Below are 22,800 nucleotides of genomic sequence, written 5' to 3' on the forward strand. Positions count from 1 at the left end.
GTTGTTGTTGATAAGTTGTTTCAGTTATGTCTGACTCTTCATGACGCCATTTGGAATTTTCTTGGAAAAAATACTTGGTTTGCCATTTCCTTCTCCATCTTATTTTACTGATGAGGAAACTGAGGCAAACAGGGTTAAGTGACTTGCTCAGGGTCACCCAAACTAATATGTGTTTGAGGCTAGATTTGAACTCCAATCTTCTTGACTCCAGCCCCCCCCCACTCCCATCTACTGTGCCACCTAGTTGTCCTGAACAAGCCTACATAGAAAAAAAATACCATATGGCAAAATCATGTATTGGATTAGTCTTTTGTGTCATTGTGTATTATCCATACTTGTTCATACTATAAGCTGAAATGGGAGGGTGAAAGGCTTAATGATTCCTAAGCATTTATCAATACTCCACAACATTTAATAATATTTTCCTTTTTTATGGTGAATTTAACAATCAACGAACATTTAGATATTCAAAGAACGAAAAAGAGGTTTTTAAAAAAGAAATAGTGAACTTCCATTAGATAACATTTTTTTTTTTAATATGTAAGTGAGGGGGCAGCTAGGTGGCGAAATGGATAGAGCACCGGCTCTGGATTCAGGAGGACCTGAGTTCAAATCCAGCCCCAGACGTATAACACTTACTAGCTGTGTGACCCTGGGCAAGTCACTTAACCCCATTGCCTAGCCAAAAAAACCCCCCAAAACAAAAAAAAACCCCAAAAATGTAAATGAGATTAAATATATATGAGATAATAATTGTAAAACACAATGTTTGGCACATAATAAGTCCTTTATAAACGTTGGTTATTATTATTTTATTACAATTTATTAACACATATACAACAATTTATTACCACATATACAACATGTCCCAAAAGTTTTAGTGTAGTTTAAAAGCTTTACTAAGACTTATGGGACACCCTGGATACATAAACAATACTTTTTGATCATCTATGAACAACTCCCATGCAACATTTTTCATGACCCCCCCCAGATAAAAGTGATCTTTCCCTCCTCAAATTTCTCATAGCCCCTTGCCTGGATCTCCCCATTGCACTTAACTCATTCACTGATTAATCGATTATTTGTATATAACTCTCCTCCTTCCTTCCCTCTGCCCTCTGCAAACTCCAGGAGCGTAGGGCCTTGGTGTCTCCAAGACTAGTACAATGCCTTTCCTATAGTAGGTACTTAAATGTTTCCTGAACTCAGGTGCAAAAGTGTATCTAAACATTTAAATCAAATATGTTGTAAACTTTTCTAAGGCAGAGTCCGTGCCATCACCACTTTCAGTGTATCTGCAGTGAGCCTAGTACAGAGCTCGGTAGGTAAATGGATGGACTATACATATGTTTTTTAGTAGTATAACTGATGACCCCTACGTGGAGACGCTAGAGCCAAGCATTAAGCCAAGGCATAAAGGAAGTGCAAAAGGGGGATTTGAATTCACATCTAAATGGCCAGGATTAGAACCCTGGTGTTTTTTCCCAGGCAACAGCCAGCCCACGAAGAAACCAGGAAATAGTGCTCAGGACACAATATAATTAAGCTCCCAAGGAGCAAGTGAGCCAGACCCAGGCCCGCTGCAGCCCCCCTCCCCGGAGCTGTCCAGACTCTGCCCACCCCCAGGCCAACTGCAGTTCGTTGCTCGCTGCTCTTTTCCCGGCAAAGAGGAAAAACAAAAAACAAAACACCATTTTTCGGGCTTCGCCTGGGTTTTGTCCCTGCACCTTTCCCAGGCAACCTAGGCCGCCTTCTTCTCATAACAAGAGGAAGCCGCCAGGGAGGCAGGGCGCTCTCCCACTCCTGTCTCGTCTGGCCGGCCCAGACCGTCTCCTGTGGCCGGGGGGCGGCGCAGCCGCGCGGAGCTGGAGCTGAGCTCCATCACCGTCCCCGCCGCCGGGCCGGGCTCCCCGTAGAGGGCGCGGGAGACGGCTCCGCCCCGCCGCCCCTCGGCTCCCTGGATCCGAGCCGGGAGGAAATGATGTGTTGCTGCCTGGTTAATCACAGCTCCAGACACTCATTGGCGGAGCACTCCACTGCCACTTCCTCCTCCTCCTCCTCCTTCTCCTCCTCCTCCTGCTGCTGCTGCTGCTCCTGCTCCTGCTCTTTGCAACCGCCTCCTCCTCCTGCTCCAGCTCGCGGGGGGAAGTTTTCTTCTTTTTGTAGCTTTCTCCTTCGCCTCCTCTCGCGGACTGACTCCTTCCCCTTAGCTCCAGTCTCTTTTGCTCTCCTTCTTCTTCCTCTCATCCCGCCTGTGCCTCTGCACCTCTGGAAGTTTATTCCTGCAGCTCTTCTTCCTCCTCCCCCTCCCCGCCCATTGCTCTTCTCCCCTCCTCCTCAAACAACCCCCACCCCACCCTCCACCTTCTAGAGGCTGCTGCAAGCTAGCTTCTTGGCAAGAGATGTCGGGCTAAGGGCTGGGAAAGCCCCTGGCTCCGAGAGCATTGGCCCTGCGCAAAGCTCCACTGCAGCAGCCGCCGCCGCTCCATGGGCGGCTAGCCCCGAGTCCTTTACACAGGGAGAGTTCCGGGGCTCGCCGGCTGCACCGCCCCGCCCCGCCCCGCACCACCCCCGGGGGCTGCCTGACTGTCCGCCCGCACTGCCAGGCTGGGCTGCGGCACTCCGCCTTGCCTACACCTTACTCCAGGATCCAGAGGTGAGGAGGGAATGACCAACAGGGGCTGGGAGGTGATGGATCTGGGCAGGGAGGTGGGGTGGCGGTATGAGGGAAAAGCGAGGCACACTGTGGCAGTAAGGGTGGGTGTATGCTTCGCCCCCTTCATTCTCTCTTCCCTTCCCAAAGCCTGATACGCTTACAGTGCAGAGCTAGGAAATAGAGCTTGTGTTGCTTGGGTGGGAGCTGAACTGCTGGTGGTGGGATATAGAGAAAGGCAGAGAGAAAGAGACCCAGGGTGGAATGGCTGTTTTGCTTTCCCCTCCTTGTTGAGGGGCCTCAGTGTGTGACTGCGACTTGTAGACTGAGCCCGGACGTGTATGCAAAGCGCACACCTTTCTGGCTCTGTTCTCCCTGTAGTAAAAGCGAGCGGTGAATCTGCCCCCACCCCTGAAATATCAGTCTCTTCCAGGAGGAATTTTCTGCTGGAGAGACAGAGCCAATAAACTCTGCTCAACTCCCTCCCTCCCTCCAGTTCCTCCTATCTGCAGTTTTAAAAGCTTCAAAGCCAGGAATGTGGGATTCATCTTCCGATCCCCAGAAGGCAAATGTGGTTACAGATGTTGCATGTTACTTTGCCAAGTTTAAAACCCTTCCTTCAACATTGTAACCATAACAGTAAGGAGAAAACCTTGGAGAAAACCTTGGGCTCTTTTAAGAAACGTATGTTTGACTTGGGACTGATAGATTCAGGAACTTCCTTCGGCATGTAAACTAATTTAACTCTCTTCTGGTTGAGCCAAACATTTCTTCGGTGTGCAAATCAACTCCCCTCTCACCGCCTTTTTTGGGGGGGGGAGGGAGAGGTGGGTGAAATCTATTGCTTTAGAGAAGGGTGGCACTTATGAATGGATCCCCATTATAATATTTAACAGAAAACAGTTATTGTTGAACGTAGTCATTAATTTATTTCTTTGAAGCACTATAAAGGGACAAAATAATACATTTTTTATTGACCTCTTGAATATCATTGAAATATTACCCCTGGCTTTTATAAAAACCAGACCATTAATTGAAACACAGCAAAGTAGTTCTAACAACAAACCTAGGAAGTTTTGCCTCTACTGTACTCTCTCCTCTTCCCTTTCAGTATGCTTGAATAGGAAGGGGTCGAGGTTGGAGTGACTTGAAATGGAAAACCTTAAATGGAAATAATGTGTTGTGCTCTGGCACAGACCAGTCCAGGTGGAGTGCCCAGAGTGGAGAGGCCCAGCTGAAATGAAAAGGGTGAGAGACAGTTCAGGGCAGTGGAAAGGACATTGAATTTAGAATCATAGACCTGTGTTCAAGTCCTGTCCATTGCTTTATTACTTGTAAGGTCTTGAGTTATGTGGCCTTTCTGGGCCTCAGTTTCCTCATTTGTAAAATTAAGAAGTTGGACTATGATCTATAATTCTGTATCTGGAGAACCCTAGAAGCCTGCTAGATTCTTTTCTTTTCTTTTTATGATTAAGGTCGTTTTACTTTACACCTGAGATTCAAAAGCTCATTTTATGCCAAAATGTTGGCATTAATAGTTACCTTTACATGTCCATTGATTGTTTTGGGGATATTTAAAATCTGTGGATACGCAGTACTGATCACAAGGCAAAGGGCTTTGGTTCTTAGATTTGGGCCACACATGGTCTTTTTCTGTACCACCAAATATAGTTAGAGGAAGTATTTGTTGATAGTGGGAAGACAGAGAATTGTGATCTTTGGCAATTATTTTAAAACATTTACCAGTTGAAATGGGTAGTTTATGTAATCTGTAGGGAGGCCTAGTTAGCTTTCTAATTTAAAACAACATCTAGGACGTGAATTGATGTTAGAATTAGGTTGGGAATGGGAAGATCCTATGTTTAGGTAAATTATTTAGATACCCCTTCAAGTGGGGATTTGTTCAATCAACAAATGCTAAGCAATGTGTTGGATTCTGTGCTAGACACTAGAGATACCAAATTAATAAGTGACTCAGTCCCTGCCCTCAAGGAGGGAAAAGACTTTTGATTGCATTATAGTACATTTTTTAATGCACTTTTTTTGGGTCTTTTTATCACCATTGCTCTGCCATGTATTAGGCGATTAATAAATGCTAGTTGATTGATTACCACCATCTATAGTAGGTCTGTTAAATCATAGAGTGAACATTTATTTTTATCCTAGTTCAAATTGAAGCAATTCCTGTGACAATGGAGATAGTCCCAACCTTGTGGGATTAGATCAATTAGAAATGACTATGAAAAATGATAGAAGTATTCAAGGTCATCAGGCAAAGACAGAATGAGGACCTCCCTACAATAGATATTTGGGTGCTCAAACTCCCTATGCCCAGTCTGCCATTGAGTCCTTGCATCCTAGATTTTGTCCTTGAACACACCTCTGTATGCCATACTTTACTTAATGATTTCATCAGAACTACTTTGGGTGTACTGGATTAGCTGAGCTGCTTGTAAGTAGAAGACTTTCCATACAAATTACTTTGTAATATTGTAGGAGGACTCTAGATCACCGTTTAAAGCAATTCATTATAAGGATGAAACAAAATTTGATCCTGGCTGTTTTACTTTTGCCCTACATTCCCTACCCCCATAACAATATAGTTTCCAAAATAGTAACATGGGTATAGTAGAGTGCACTTCTCTAAAAATATGAATTGTAAGATTCAGAGGCACCCAATGTAAATAGCCAAGATCTTATTGGCAACTCTTTGTAGTGTATAATGCATCAAAGTACTTTCAAATACTAATTTGAAAAGTAGTTAACCCGATGCTAAACAACGTCATTGGGAATGCAACACCAGTATTTTAAGTCATTTGGTAAACCTTTGACAGAATCAGACCAACAAGGCCAAGAAATGAAGCCATCAGACATTTTAATTGGAATCAGAGAGTCTCAGGGTTTGTTTGTTTTTTTTAAGCACGTATTGGGCAGTGTCTTTATTCCTGGAAATTAATATTTTGAATTAGGTTTCCGGGTACAAAATGGCTTCTTTGAACTGGAGTGAAAACTTTGTATTTCTTTCTGTAGCTAAGGCCAGTTCCCAGAAGTCATAAATTGAAGGCTTTCTGGAATAGTTTACTTCTTTCCTTGAGATAGGGCCAGGTTCTGCTCTTACTGGGCAGGTAAGTGATGAAATGAATAGAGTACTGAGTCTGTAGTCAGGAAGACTTATCTTCCTGAGTTCAAATCTGGCCTCAAACACTACTTGTGTGACCCTGGACAAGTCACTTAACACTGTTTGCCTCAGTTTCTTTATCTGTAAGATGAGCTGGAGAAGGAAATGGCAAACCACTCTAGTATCTTTGCCAAGAAAACTCTAACTGGGGTCATGAAGAGTTGGACATAACTGACCTGAACTGCTTAGGTATTTGGTATATGTCTATACCTTCTAAGAATCAAAGCAGGAATGGCCTGGTGGACCAGGAGTTAAAGTTTTTGAGCCAATTTCATGTCATTTAAATATGATGGCAAATCTTGTCCTTCAGAAGAAAGGCATTTGAGGTTGTACTTTCTCCACAGTATCAAGCAATTAAAGACATCCAGTAATTTCCTTTCTCTATAAAAGTCCAAACACTCCATCAATCCCCAACCTATTTCACAGTTGAATAATATTCTTTGATACTATGGGCAGCCCTGGAAATGTGAGATTGTTTATATGTTCAAAGATTCTTAATTGATCCATGAGCATATTGAATTCCTGGAGCCATGACTTTTCATTTATTTAATTTTCTAGTTTCAGTATCTGACCAATCTTCCATATTGTCTTTCCCTTAGGGTTGCTTAATTTTTTGTTTGTTTTCTAAATTTGGCCTTGATTTTTATCAGTGTGAATGGTACTTTATAAGTTAGGCGCCATACTGGATTTTGTACTGAACCTTGGAGTCAGGAAGACTTGAGTTCAAATCCTCTCCCACACTAGTTCTGTGTATTCTGGGCAATGTCTTAATAATCCTAGAAGGATCAGGTGATTCAGGTTTTTTTTTTTTAAACTTTAAACTCATAAAGGCTTCGGTATTTCTTCTTCATGACATTTTCTCTAGTTTTATTTTCAATGTTTCTTAGCATTTACAAACAACAAAAAGAAACAAAACCTGTGGTCCTTTTTAGACAGCTAGATGGATCAAATTCTGCCTCAGACACACTTACTAGCTGAGTGATCCTGGGCAAGTCACTTAATCTCTGTTTGCTTCAGCTTCCTCAATTGTAAAATAGATAATAATTGGATCAACCATACCTGGTTGTTGTTGGTGTCAAATGAGAATATATATAATGTGCTTTGAAAAACTTAAAGTACTATATGAGTGCTAGTTATTATTATCAAAATTAATATTAACAAGAACAACAAAAATTAACTTTGAGATTGGGGGTCTTATACAGGTGAAACTTTCTGAAGAATGTGGCTTGGTATGTATGGGGTAAATCATGCCAAATTTAGTAGCTAAATCTCCAGAAGCTCAAATTTTGGGGAGTGACTTGGGGTAAGAATTAGCCTTGGGAACTAGTATTCCTCAGACACTTACTAGCTGTGTGACCCTGGGCAAGTCACTTAACCCTGTTTGCCTCAGTTTCCTCATCTGTAAAATGAGCTAGAGAAGGAATGGCACACCACTCCACTGTCTTTGACAAGAAAACTCCAAATAGGCTCATAGAGAGTTGGGCATGACTGAAAAGACTCATCAACAACTATTCCCCCGTTCAACTGTTCAAACCTTCTACCTGTATGCTGGAATCCCTAATTTTCCCCTTTTCAGGAAGACCTCTGGGTCTGACTTTTACAACTTTCATTGGTCTTTCTTCCTTCTTTGAATTCCTGTAGTATTTATTACCAAAATCATTCATTTTGGAATTTGACCATCTACTCTGTGGCACAGGTTTGGCGCTTTTTGGGTGGGTCTCCATCCTGTCTCCCCCTTGGGGTTTGGGTAAATATGTTAGCATATTTTTCTAGTCCCTACCTCTAGTAGTAGAGTACTTGCACATACTGAGGGCTCAGTCAATATACTGTGTCCTTGGCATTTTGAAGTTTTATACAGTTAGAAAGCTGTAAAGCTGTATAAACTTAACTTTAACATAGTATTCCAAATAGTTTGCAATTAAAACTTATTACATTTATGTGCCTATGGTGGATAGAACTTAGAAGACCTTTATTTTCATTTCTCAGAGCATACATCTGTGGTCCCTTGTAGTTCTATAAATGTTCTGAGGACTAAGTAATGGGGGTGGGTGAGAAAGAAGAGAAACATGCAGGACTGCAAGATCAGCTACCTGGGACCCTAGTACTTACAGCAGCTGATTTGTTGGACTTTTTTTTTTCTAGAAAGGCAGAAGAGCAACCACTGACTGCCACCATGCTTATATAGTTATAGAGATGCTTTTCAAAATTAAACTGAGACTTTTTTTTTTCCAGCCTGGGTTATTGAAAATAACCTCTCTTTTAATTAAAAAAAAATCTTATTGAGGAAGTGGAAACAAAATGACAGGAAGGATGGCATGTGGTTGGAAGGTTTAAAGCTGGGGAAAATTGGGATGATTAGTAGAGAGGGTGGGTGGACACTGAGAGAAATGTGTCTTAGAGGAAAAAAAAGTTGGCAGTGAAAAGTGGAGGAAACTTGAGGATTGGAGGCATGGGAAGGTCCTTTGAAAAGCTTTCATGGACTATTTTGAAGGATGCAGGTTTTTGGATCTCTTCCATTAATTTAGTATATCATCAAATTGCAGTTGTTGATGCGTTGAACTGTATAGTCTAAACTTGTGTACTCACTAGTTACTTTCTTTTTTTTGTGCTACTGTTTTCAAAGTAGTTTGACAAACATTTGTTAGCCACTTATTAATTGTGTGTTCTTGGACAGGCAGTATGGTACAGTAGAAGGTGGGCCCAATTGGTAGTTTATACTTGGGTTCAAATCCTGCCTTTGATACTTAGAACCTTGGGCAAATGGTTTAATCTTTTGGCCTTAGGTTTCTTTTCAGAGAGAGAGAGAGAGAGAGAGAGAGAGAGAGAGAGAGAGAGAGAGAGAGAGAGAGAGAGAGAGAGAAGGTTGAATTTTGAGGTCCCTTTAAGTTTTAAACTATGATCCTTTGTGGAAAACACTGATCTAAACATATTTGTTAAAACAAAAAAAAGGAACTATAGTATATATCCTAGGATTAACAGATGCTTGGAAGAAAATCCCTGAAGAATTGGTACCAGGTTATTGAAACCAAACAAAATTGAATTTGAACCCTTTTCTTTTTGAAGTTATGCATGGGTAACCCATAGCCTGTGATGAGTCTAAGGAAGAGTCCCTGGGATTTACATTTTAGAAAGTAGTTGATGCTATTGAATCTTGAATGGGACTAGTTTGTAATTATGCACATTTGTTCATTGGAATGAGAAAAGTTTTTGTGTGGGCTTTAAAGATTCCTCCAAGATTGTCTCTCTTAGGCCCTTACCCCGCTGCTGTCCTGGAAAAAGGGTCCTTGCTGGTCCCTTTAAATCAGATTAAGGTGACTTAAGGAGAGCTTTGCTGTACCTTCAAGACTGCTTCATCGTCAGTTATTTCTTGAATTGTAGTACAGCCAAAAATATCAAAAGAGGGGTCTGACTGATGTAAACTAGGAAGGGAGCCACTTGTCTGCATGTGTGTTTGGGTTGTACTAGGATTGACAGGTGACTTAAATTAGTAGAAGGATTGAAAAGTTGCTGAATTGGTGTATCTAAAAAAGATGCGAGTTTGGATAGGGTTGGCCATAGGTCTCTACTAAGTATCTCAAAACAGGGTACCTTATGTACAGGAGGCTTCATTCACCATGTTTAATCTCTCATCAAAAAATCATCTTAATAAGAGTAGGTAGGCGCTGAATTATTTTTCTGTGTTAGTGTTGTATGTTGCCAAGGGTTTCTTTCAATTTTTTTAAATTGTTTATCCTTGGACGGTAAGGAACCAAAATCACAGAAGTTCAATTTTTGATAACAGTTTGGGGTCCTGAGTGAACACCTGTTATAGTATCAAAGGCAGATAGGCAGTCTGGTGAATCATCCTGTTACCTGATGGAGATGTCTATCTCATCTGGCTTTTTACTCAGAGAAATCTTAGCAGTGTGATTTAGTGATTATTCAATTTAATTAAATCTAGCGGCTCCAACTTGCAAGTTTATTTAGGGCCTATTCTGTATGAAGCATCCTGCTAAGGGATCTGAAGATGACAAGACAGTTCCTGACTTCCTAGAGTTTACTTTTTACTTGTTGATTAAAGACTGCTTGATCTTTGGTCATTTTAGGTTGGAATTGCAGCCTTTTGAAATTTAGATTCATCTTGGCCTTATCTTGCTGTTTACTAAAGAATTTCCTCCAACTCTTTGTCTTTCAGCGTTTGACCCTCTGATTGGGCCAGTCTCATTGATATCCTCTGGGATATCAACAATCCATTAAAATTAGGACATTTCTAGCACAATCGTGTGACTTTCCTTATATGCTCCTGAAATGGGTAGAGTCCTTGTGAATTACTCAGAAAGGAATTTCCCACTAATCTCATTTTTAACCCAATTATTTACTTTAATTAGGCAACAGCTTTTAAATATTGCCCTTTGTGCATATAGTTTGTTTTTTCCTTATGTACTTGTGAGACAGTAAGGGGTCTTGGAAAGGCCATTGTACTAGGACTAATTAGTCTAGAGTACTGGATCTAAAGTCTGGAAGATCAGAGTTCAGCCAATCTCTGGTACTTATTAGCTGTGTGACCCTAGGCAAGTCACTTAATCTTCAGTCTCAGTTTCTTCCACTGTCAAATGGGGATAATAATAGTACACACCCTCACGGGTTGTTGTAAGGATCAAATATGTTAATATTTGTAAAGCCTTTTCTAGCCTTTAAGTACCATATCATGACTAGTTGTTATTAAGACTGAATTATGTATTTAGATCATAAGTAAACAATGATTCAAGAAATTCCAGCCTCAAATAAAGGTGGAAATTAAGTGATTATTGCAAATTTCAAGGTATTTCACAAATAAGGATCACTTCATATTTTGGCTTTACCAGAATAAATATTTGAATAGCTTAAGCCTGGAATATCACCTTTAATGTTATTCTTTCTCTCACCAATCACAGATGTACCTTAGAGGGCATCTAGTCCCACCCACTCATTTTGCAGATGAGAAAAGTTTAAACCTAGAGATGTAGAATGATTTGGCCAATCTCTCTTACACTTAGAAAAACTGTGAATTGAATACAGGTCTTCTTACTCCAAATTTGAGGCCCCTAAGTGGGGCAGTGGATAGACTGCTGGACCAGGAGTCAGGAAGACTCATCTTCTCTAGTCAAATCTGGCCTCAGATGCTTACTAGTTGTGTGACCCTGGGCAAGTCACTAACCCTATTTGCCTCAGTTTCCTCATCTGTAAAATGAGCTGGAGAAAGAAATGGCAAAACACTCCAATATCTTTGCCAAGAAAACCCCAAATGGGGTCGTGAAGATGTGACCAAAAAACAACTCAACCACAAACCCTAAATGCAGGAAAGTATATTTACTTTCCATTCCACCTGGTTCCTTCTTTTTCTTGGCTTCTCAAAAAAGCAGCCCTTTGGTGTCTCATTATAAAGTATTTGCGAATGTTCAGTTGGTGTAGGTAAATAGATCCTCTTTCAAGAGAACTTTTTGCTTATTCCTTGTTTTAAAAAGAGGAAGAATCCTTTCAATGCAGAATGTTGTGAAATGTTGGAAGATGACAGTCACCTTATATAGTGTGACAGATTCCAATATACTGTGACTCTCCTTTCCACCCTCCCCCGTAATAAAATATCCGGTATACATGTCATTTCACAAGTTTTATATCTATTTTAGAATTAAATTATGATCTGAGAGTTGCACATTTTAGAAAATGGTTTTAATTTCACATCAGCTGAAGTTAAAAGGTAATGAAATATATTAGATCTGGTCTGTGTCTAATTTTAATTATTGATACATTTTTAAATGGCCTCTTATGATACATTGCAGAGAGTTTGGACAGCTGTGATTTTAGTAGGCCTATTGAAGCAGATCTTGAAGATTTGTTTAAATTTTAATCTTCAGAAGGATTCTGCAGAAAGTATGTTAAAGGCAGCTAGGTGGACAGTGGATAGAGTGATGGACTTGGAGTCAAGAACTGAATTCAAATTCCAAATCATTCCATCAAGTTGTTTATTCTCATTTAGCCTCAGTTTCCTCATCTGTAAAATAGGGATAATACCTTAATAGGGGGTTGTTTTGAGGATCAAGAGGTTCCACATGGTTCCACAGAAATGTTAGCTATAAAGTATGAACATTTTGAAAGTCACATCTCATCTGTTAACTGTTGGAAGATGATCTAGATTTTTTTTTTTCCATCATCGAGCCAAAGTTACTTTTTCTCCCTTATATGCTGTAAATGCAGGTACTTGTGATGCTTATGAGTATAGTTTGTAAATCTGTATAATGAGTAGAGCATTCCTTGTCTTCCAAAATCCCTACAAAGTACTGATCTCCAAACTTACTCTAATCAACCAAAAGTAACTCCTTGTTTATTAAAAAGTGTCATCTTAATGGCTCCCTATCTTGGATGTATAACGTAAGGTTAACAGCCATTGGGCTGGTCTTGGCTGCCAGGATGCCTAATGAGATCCTTTAGAACCAACCTAGAAAGTTGGGGGAGAAGTTGGTACCTGTGATGGAAACATTTACCAGCACCCCCCTGAGTATAAGTTATTAATAAATGTTTGTTTGACCTCTCTTATAAAATTGGATAATAATCCCTTACATACTTGCCCATCTCAGGACATTTGTTGTGAGCCTCAAGCAAGTTAATATAGGTAAAGAGTTTTTCAAAGCTTTAACTTTGAAGAGTTATATAAAAATATAAATTGTTGCTGCTTTTATGATGATACCTTACTGGGGAAGGTGTAAATTCTTTCCCTCCTATCTTTTTCTTTTTTTTTTTTAAGGGAAATTTTTTATCTCTTTATTAATTTTTTTGGGGGCAGGGTTATGCAATGAGGTTAAGTGACTTGCCCAGGGTCACACAGCTAGTAAGTGTTATGTGTCTGACATCAGATTTGAACTCAGGTCCTCCTGAATCCAGGGCCGGTGCTCTATCCATTGCACCACCTAGCTGCCCTGCCTCCCATCTTTTTCTAAGAAGCCTTAGCTGTGCTCCTGGATTTGAATTTTTCCCTTTGTACTAATTTTTTTTTCCTTACCATTTCCCAAGGTTCCCATGCCCTGCAGTATGTTTGCACTCTGTGAGGGGCACTAAAGAACTCTAACATTCTCTCTCTGAATCTCTCTCTTTCTCTCTTTATATATGTATATATATATATATATGGGAGGGGAAGGCTGGGATCTGGGATCTGTTCTAGAGGCTCAGTTTTGAGGAATATAAATTGTCATCGCTTGGGTACTTATTAGGGACCTACTATATACCAGGCAAAGGAAGCCCAATGGATAGAATATTGGATGTGGAGTCGGGAAGATCTGAGTACAAAGGCAGCCTCAGATACTTCCTAGCTGTGTGACCCTGAGCAAGTCACTTCGCTTCTTATTGCCTGACAGAATGGATCCACTGGTGAAGGAAATGGCAAAGCACTTCAGTATCTTTGCTAAGAAAACCCCAAATGGGGTCATAAAGGGTTGAATACCGAAGAAAAACAACAGATATACCAGGCACTATGTAAGCCCTGGGGATACAAAAGAGACAAAAGATGATCCCAAGGAATTATGACCAGCAGTAGTATCTTGAGGTCTATACTTCTCTGTACAATGGGGACAATCTCAAGGAACTCACAGTGGAATGAGGGTGACAGCTTTCAAACAGTGATGAACAAACAAAAGAAAGACAAGATAAATTGGAGATGATCAGTAGAGAGAAGGCACTAGCAATAACAGGTTTGGGAAAGGTGTTTTGCAGAAGGTGGGGTTTTAGCTGAGACTTGAAGAAGGCCAGGAAAGCGAAGAGGCAGCCATGGAAGATGGAGCTTGATCCAGGTATGGGAGACAGCCAGGGAAAACTCAGTCAAGAAGCCATTGTTGGTGGAAGAAGACTGGAGAGGAAGGGAGGGGCCAGGATATGAAGGGCTTTGAAAACAAAACTGAGAATTTTACATTTGATCGTGGGAGTAATAGGGAGACACTGGAAGTTTGAGTATGGGAGTGAAATGGTTAGACCTACATTTTAGGAAGATCACTTTAACAACTGAATGCCACATAGATTTGACTGGGGAGAGAGGCACAAGACAGGGAAACCAACTGTCAGCCTGTTGAAATAGTTCAGGTCGGAGGTGAAGGTGGCCTTGCCAGGGAGATAGAAGTTTTTGAGGAGAAAGAAGAGTGGTATATGAGAGATTTTATAAGGGGAGAAATTACAGGACTTGATACCTGTTTGGATATGGGCTGATGGGTGGAGGTATGGAATGGGTAGTAAACTAAGCCGCCATTCTCCTGATCATCATTTTTGTCTCAAGCAGAACCAGATAGAAATTCTTACTCACCCTTCTTCAAGCCTGGCACTCGAAGTAACCATTAAGAATTTGGCCCTGGAATTCTGATTCTCTGCATTTGAGAATTGAATGGGGTTGAGAGATAGAAAGCATTGTAATGCATTGAGCACCCTTTCTGGAAATATAGAGACATTTTGCCAAGACCACAATAAGGGAGGGTGAAGAGGGGCAAGGATAATTCAAATCAGGTCATTTCTTAAAAGGAAAAAAAGAAACCCTGAAACCTTCTTTCAATTTTAATTAGCAACATAACAACACATTATAGGACAACTTTCTCTACCAAACTGTAGAGTGGAATCACTTTTGAAAGTCATGTCTGGGAGCCAAGTGTGCATTAGATTAAATTTTTAAAATTTTAATTTTGATGTTTGATGGGTGGGAGGGCTGTCAGAGGAATGAGCTGACAAAGTTTTGACTACTTTGCACCTTCTCATATTAAAATTTCAAGCTGATGATCCATTATGGGCGGAGGCATTTTTTCCATAGAAGAAATTTAAATGGATAAGTTAATGTTTGGTCATTGAATAACATTGTGTCATCCATACCTGTTGTCTTTGAGAGTAAAGCTCTAGCTTTCCTTTTTCTACCTTGCACAGGCTTTTCTGAAGTGATCCAAGTCATTTTCTGCAAAAACAGTAATCTGGTCCAATCATAAGTACAGGATGAACACTACGCTGATTCATAATAGTGAAGTGGATTCTGCAGATCCATTGTCAGTAGTACTCCAGTTTTTGAGAAGCAACATCAGAGTACTAAGCTAATACTTGGAACATAGCTTTGGAGGTCACACAGGGGTCAGATGCCTACTTTTTCTGTTAACTATTACAAGACAGTCTAGATTTGTTTTTCTATAGAGATTTTGGACTAGTTGTTCCCCCCATCCGAACCCCATCCCAATATGCTCCAAATGGATACTTGATGCTTATGGCTTATAGTTTATACAACCTTATGTTATATAAGTAGAGCATTCTTTATTCTCAGAAACCCTTCAAGTTGGTGGAATTGTGGCTAGAGCCTCTTTTTGTATACTCGGTGCTTAGCACTTAGTTGGTGTTTAGTAAATGCTTAATTGCTTAATAAATTACTGGGCCTACAGTTAGGTGGACATGAGTACAAATCCAGCCTGAAGTCACTTACTAGCTGTGTGACCTTGAACAAGTTTCTTAACCTCAGTAGCCTCAGTTTCTCCAACTGTAAAATTAGGATCATAATAGCACATATCTTTCAGGATTGTTGCGGAAGATGAAATGAGAAAATATTTGCAAGGTACCTAGTGTAGTGCTTGTCTGGCACATGGTAGGTGATGTATAAATGCTAGCTATTTTTATTGTTAGTTTATGTACTTATTCATTTACTTATTTATTAATCTACCTATCTTTTCATATATTTGTTCATTCATTTGGTTATTTTAAAAATTATCATTAAGACTTCAGTCTTGCCTTTGCCATTTACTGAATTGTGACCAGCTGTAATATCTTGAGGTCTTTACTTCTCTGCATAATGGGGATAATAGTACTTTCTACCTTACAGGGTTAATTGTCAGGATCAGATGAGATATACTGTATGTGGAAGGATTTTGTAAACTGCTTAGATTATATAGCATTACTATGAACTTTGTGTTACTTTCCCATCGATGAATGTGGTCTTGAGTGGAGCTGTAGACTATTTATGTAAGACCAAAATAGTGGTGACTTTCTCAGTCCATCGAACAGTTTTTCTCTGGTGTTAATTGGCTACTGAATTGTTTATTAGATTTTATGAAAAACTCTTAAAAAAGGGTTGAACAATCTATTACTATTACTCCTAATACTGGTTTATTAGTATCCTAAAGTTCCTCATGTAAATAGAGCCTATCAAATTTACTTTATGGCTATATGCACTGTTGTTCAGTTGGTATGCCATTTCCTTCACCAGTGGGCTCCCATTTTATAGCTGAGGAACTGAGGCAAATAGGGGTTAAACGACTTGTCCCACAGGTACTAAGTGTCTGAGGCCAGATTTGAACTCATCTTCCTGACTCCAGGCTCAGTGCTGCATCTAATATACCACCTAGCTGCCCCAGTTGCATGCATACAAGAAATTAAAGGAAAACTTAAAAGAGTAAAATGAGTAGTTATCTAAAATGTTATTTTTGAGGGAGTTGATTTAGCTGAGACTGAAATCCCACCCCATGTTTTTAGAATAAGTATTGCTGCACAATCAAATTTTTATATTTCTTGTTTTAATTAACAAGTAATAGCATTATCTAATGTGAAATTAGGAAAAAAATATTAGTTTTATTGTTTAAATTATGCTTCACTGAATGGAGCAATTGGATGTGAAATTTAAAAAGTTTCTGTTCTCTATATTTATATTACACCCTTTATTTTCTTTTAGTTGATTATAAATGGGTTGTTAACTGTAAGATACATTGCTTTAGGCAAATAACTCTTTTAAACATCAATTTTTTTTTCTGAATGGTGTCCTTTTTCATTATAATTGTTTAAATCACATAGAAATGACTCAAAACACACACAGGTATACATATATAGATATAGATAGATGGGGTGAGAGAGAGAGAGAGAGAGAGAGAGAGAAAGGGAATATCTTCTGTACCAAAAAAACCAACCCCCGACAAGCCATCATTTATTTATACATATTGGCACAGTTCTGGTGATCATCCCTTGTCTTTATTTGAAATATCTTCATTGTTACATTCATTATCTTTAGGACCAGAAGACCCTTAGGGCTGGAAGGGTAACTTAGGAAGAGGGCATCTAAGTGACTTACACAAGGTATTAGTGGCAGAGTTGGTGACTGGGGTCCTTCTATCATAATACACTAATCAATTTCCCTAGCTTGGGTAGGGATTTTTTGTAAGGATTCCTATTCAGTGTATTTGTATGGTTTTTGGTATAAAAAATATTTTCAGGAAGATTATAAAGTTCATTCAGAATATAGGTACAACCTACTGACATTTCAAGTAGGCTGTATTTTAAAAGGTTGGTACATACCATTTAGAAAATTGTGGGTCATTGGTAAACTTTAATAGATTTTTTCAGTAGATAGGAATACACTAATACATATGGTGTGAGATGTATCTAACATGAGAACTCTCTCCACCAAACACCTTCAATGATTTAGCAGATAAGATCTAGGGAGTTACTTGAAACAAAATTTTTTGAGACTTGCCCAAGGTATTGGAGTTGGAATTTGAACCCACATCTTCTGAACTCTGAGGTCAGCACTCTGCCCATTATACCATATTGCCTGTATGTATCAGTAAAAAGATCTGTAAATAAATCTATCTGGACAATTGAATTTAAAAATAGTAGTTCTAATAGTTTTGTATGTAATACTTGTCTTGCAGGGAATGCAGTTAACATTTTATCTGCATCTTCCCTATAATCTTTTAATGTAATATGAAACACTACAAGATCTGCACACTGAGAGTTAAGGATTGTTTATTTGCAAGTTTTAATGCTAAAATATTTTCTTTTTACACGTGACTGATTTGAATAGTAGGGTTAGAGATGGAATTGGGTAGATTTGAAGGGGTCACCAGAAGACCATTTTTAAAATTGATGCGGTTGTTTTAGGCATCAAATTTAAAATTTTCCTCCCTAATTTCTCATAAAGTAAAAGATCTAAAACTTTTTTTTTAATTTGGAGGGTGAATGGTGCTGTTGCTGCAGCACTGACACATATTTCCAGTCTGCCTCTTAACTTCTGCCGCTGGGAATTCTCTTCCTCATTCCAAACTTGGACCCTGCTTCAGCTCAGTCCCTCCTTTCTCTGCTCCTATATTCCATATGTTTGCCTATTAACCTTGCTGGAGGTGGTCTGTGGAGTTGAGGCTCTAATATGGGTGAACGCATCTTCCAAAAGCTTTTTCCTTCACCTGTTTTCTGCTTCTTCCTATCTGAAAAATCACTTGACCCTTATGTTTTAACTTGTGCTCTGTGGCTTTCAATGGAGGCTTCACTGTTTCTTGCTTCTCTTTTCAGAAACTGAGAGGAGAAACAAATTGTGACCCATTTATTTATTCTTTGTCTTACAGCACCACTTCCAAGCCACCAATCTATCAAAAACCCTTCCTGGTTTAAAATCCTACTCCATCAGATTTATACTTCCTTTCTCTATTTATAGCATATTTCTGTCTTAAGTTTGTAAATCTTAAAGTGCCATATAAATGTGGATTGTAATATTATTATAATTATTGTTACTATGACTGTTATACCCAACTTTCATTTTCTCCCTTCTCCACCTCTTGTATCATTCTGGGTGACTTCAACATTTATATTGACGATCCTGAAGCAAGTGTCTCAGCTGGTTTGATTTTTTTCCTCTAAGGGTTTTTACTGCTAGAAAACAGATGGGTAAAAATAACAAACATGGGGAAAGTTACTAGAAGTCTCAAAAGTCTTGCAATGCATCCATTGGAATGTAAATAGAATTAGGTCCTGATCTTTCTTGGCTCCCACTTCCTCAACAATTACATCATATTAAAAGTATTGCTCAATCCCTGTATTCCTTTTACTCTTAGGGATGGTGCTTCTGAATCTCCCTTATGGATAGGTGAAGGTGGCTCTCTCTTTATTTCCCTCCTATTTTATCTTTTGCACTTTTCCACCCCTTCTCCTAAATGGAAGGGCGGTTAAAAAAAAGACCATGGAAAGGTGATTGATGGTAGTAGCACTGACTCATTGTGCCTGTTCTTCCAGTATCTTCCAGACCCTAGAGTACATTATGCTATATATTATGAGGTTATTTTGGAGAGTCTAGGATTTTTAAGAATCAATCGATCAAAAGGTATTTTATTAGGTATCTGCTCTGTGCTGGTAGTGTGCTAGGTGTGAGGCAGTTTTTCTATCAATTAGGAATTCTTTAAAATTTTAATAGGAAGATAGATGTTCCTTAATTTCCAGAAATGAGTTCAGATCCTAACTCTGTTCCCTATTGCCACTTATTACCTTGACTTTTGGCAAATGGGCCTCAGTTTCTTCATTTGTAAGATGCAGGATTTGGACTGGATCACAGATTCTTAATCTGGGGTCTGAATTATTTTTTAGAAAAACATTTTGATAACTTTCATTGTAGTTAGTTTCCTTTGTAGTCCTGTGTATTTTTAAAAAAAATCATTTTAAAACATATTTGAGTTATCTTAAATGGGGTATCTCTTACTATCTCTTCTTGCAGGGTTTTGTTTGTGCCATATAGAAATACTGATGATCTATGTTTTATCCTGCTACTTTCCTACAATTATTGTTTCAACTAACTTTTTAGTTCAGTCTTTGGGATTTTCTAAGTGTATCATCTTATTATCTACAAAAAGAGATAGTTTTATTACCTCATTCCCTATTCTGATTTTTCTATTTCTTTTTCTTCTCTTTTTGTTATTGCTACAATTTCCAATACAACATTGAATAATATTAGTGACAGTGGGCATCCTTGTTTTATACCTGATCTTACTGGGAAGGCTTTTGGCTTATGCCCATTACAAATAATGATTACTGATGGTTTAAGGTAACTATTTTTTTATCAATTTAAGGAAAAATCCATTTATACCTATACTTTGAAGTGTTCTTAATAGAAATCAGTGTTGTACTTTATCAAAAGCTTTTTTATCTGTTGATAAAAAACATATTTTTTACTTGTATTATTGATAAAATAAATTGTTGTAATAATTTTCTTTACGTTAAACCATTCCTGCTTCACTAGACTGCCAAAAGGGTCCATAATACAAAAAAAGTCAAGCACTCTTGGACTGTATGGTTTATGAATCCTTTCCAGGCCTAAATCATATGATTCTTGAGATTGAGAGGTGAAAAAGGAAAAGGGAAAGGTGCTAATTATAAATCCTTGAGTGAAACTGAGAAAGTGACAGTGGGGGAAGGGATGGGAAAAGACATCACTGACTGGTTAGATTTCTCAGTCTACAGAGGTCTAGGTTCCTCAGCCTTGGGGAAATCTACTAAATTATAAAACTTTGAGTATTATCCCCCCTCCCCCCCCTTTTTTTTACCTTGCTTGGAAACATTTCTTTTGAGCTTTTCAAAACTATTAGACATATATACTGTAATTGAAAGACTTGATTACTCCTTTGTTATATAATATTTAACTAAACACTGGAAGATTCCCCATTTTGGTTTAGCAGTACTTGCATTAAATAGTCTTCATTAGCTGTACTGGAATCTCACTTGCTATATAAAAAGTAGTAGTGAATAATAATCTAAAGCTGTTGTACCAATTATCTTTCATTTTTAACTTGATTTGGCTTAATTTTAAGGTTGCTTGGTTTTATACATGTTTACTTGGTTTCAGTCTTAACTCTTGGGTGGGTTTGTTGATACATAGTTTAAAGTAGTGTTGTGACCCTTCCTTAGCTAATTATTTGTATGTGACTGATGTTTAAGGGGATGAATTATATCTAGGATACTCCAATATATCTGTATCCTCATGGAGAGGAGTACTCTCCATCTATGCAGATCGATGCTTCTCAACCGCTGCCCATTCTGTACAATTCTTGGCTGAGCTCTCCTATATCTGTCATAGAACCCACTAACGTGTTTGGAGGTGGGGAGGGCATTCCTCTGTTTCTTGATATTTCATAGATATAAGTGGAACATGTGGCTGTTCATTGGTTGGATTATCGTACTGACTTATTTTGTAAATGAAAACATTAAATCCAGGGAGTTTATTACTTGCCCAAAGTCACATATTGAGCATAGCTCTGGGACTAGAATTGGGGTCTCCTGACTAGAGGTCTTTTGGGTCAAAAACGCTGTTTTCAATCTTTGTTTTTTTTTGTAATTCATTCTATTATAATCCATGGAGATATATTAAACCCTCTTTATAACTTGTTATAGCATGGATTATCAAATATAATGTTGATCAAGTCACACCTCCTGAAATAGAAGTATACTACAAAAAATGAAAATCCAATGAAATAGATGGGCTTTTAATCCTTTTCCTCAGCTCTATTCACAACTATAAATGGGCACTACCCAGCAACGGTAATGAGCAACAGTACTTGAGCAACATTCAGATATCTTCAGGTACTAAACAAATATAAAATTTAGAAAACGTGCCATGTTGATATTTATCAATTGTTAAAATTCAACTATATGGTTTATAGGAAGCTCGAACAATGGTACCATGAAAAGCAGATTTTTTCTTTTACTTTGTTACTGTTGGGGAATGTTCAGTCAGTCAGTAAACATTTATCAAGCACCTACTATGTGCCAGACACAGTGTTAAGTGCTGGTGTTCATTGTGCTAGCCTTTCCATACTCTTCCTATCATTATCGCTTACAAAATTTAAGGGGCTGGAATGTAGACTCTGGTTTGGTTAGTGGTAGGAGTTAGGCTTTTTTCCGCCCTGAATTAATTTGTAACTGATAACACAACTTTGGCTGCCTATGAAAGCAAAGATTCCTGAGCCTTGGGTGACAGTGAACAGGCCACAGGCAGCCAGGATACTTGGGAGTGGGTGGGAGGAGGAGTTAACTATCTAAAGCTGCAAATAACAGAATCTTGCTGAGGGGCCCAATACCAGCAGGTATGGAATGTGAGAGAACTGTTTTAGTGTCTTGAAGGGATCAGGTAATTTTATTTTACTGGAATGATACTAGATTATTCATTAGAGATTTCTAATAAGGACTTTATAGTAAAGAAAAATAGCTACTTTTTGGTACTAGATAATCTTAACATTATTTTGCAACTCTGATTTTCTGGTGGGGAGGGGAGGAAAGAAGCAAGGTAAACCACAAGCTTGCTTCTTTCTACCCAGACTGGCTGTTAGGTTTTAAATAACCTCCCACATGTCCTTCTGTCTACTCACACTCTTCTCCTCTGTCGAGCCAATTGTATAAACCAGGTCTCTGTCTGGCACTTGAAGTGATAGAATTTGACTTTCAGAAAACCGGTAGGGGGTACAAAATGCTGGAAAATGAAGGCGTCTGAATAACATTCAGGACTGAAATACTGATTTTTATAGTTGGATTATGGAAACTTTTACTAAGCAGATTGTCACATGAGATGAAAAGACCAGTGATTCTGGGAGAACTCTATAAATACTAAATGTATGCTTTAAAAAACAAAAAGGAAATACAACTTAGTCTTGCAGCAAGATAAATTTGGCTAGATATAAGGAAGAACTTCCCAGTTAGTAAAGCCATTCTGAATATTTCTTTTAATTAATTTTTTTCTATTTACAATATAATTTCTTTCCATACCTACTGGGTTGGGAGCAGAGGAAGGAGGAAGAAAAACAAAATTTCTCATACAATTATGCATAGTCATCAAACTATTCCCTTATCAGCCATGTCCAAAAGTGTGTCTCATTCTACATATTGAGTCTATCACCTTTTAGGAGGTAGGTAGCCTGCTTTATTATTAGTTCTCTGGAATCATGGTGGGTCATTCTGTTTAATGGAGTTCTTGAGTCTTTTGAAGTTGTTTATTTTTACAGTGTTGTTGCTTTTTTACTGTAAATTGTTCTAATTCTGCTTGCTTCATTTTGCATCAGTTCATAAAGGTCTTACAAAGCTTCTCTGAAATTCTTGTGTCATTTCTTGGAGCACAATAGTATTCCATCCCATTCTGAATATTTTCAATTGACTATGGAGGACGTGAGATTTCCTGGAGATTTTTAGAGTAGCCAGTTGAGATTGACCC

At 38.7% G+C, this 22,800-nt stretch overlaps 1 protein-coding gene across 1 annotated transcript in view; it reads left to right on the plus strand.

Annotated features, from left to right (window-relative positions):
• The first annotated feature begins 2,556 nt into the window (after nt 1-2,556).
• LOC114045928 (activin receptor type-1) overlaps nt 2,557-22,800 on the plus strand; it is a 154,583-nt gene continuing 134,339 nt past the window's right edge. Inside the window, exon 1 of the mRNA XM_027866137.1 lies at nt 2,557-2,656. The gene's annotated coding sequence lies outside the window, so the exon portion shown is untranslated. The remainder of the gene's footprint in view (nt 2,657-22,800) is intronic.

The sequence above is a fragment of the Vombatus ursinus genome, unplaced genomic scaffold, assembly GCF_900497805.2.
Source record: "Vombatus ursinus unplaced genomic scaffold, bare-nosed wombat genome assembly UNPS02014779.1, whole genome shotgun sequence".
In the NCBI taxonomy this organism is placed as follows: Eukaryota; Metazoa; Chordata; class Mammalia; order Diprotodontia; family Vombatidae; genus Vombatus; species Vombatus ursinus.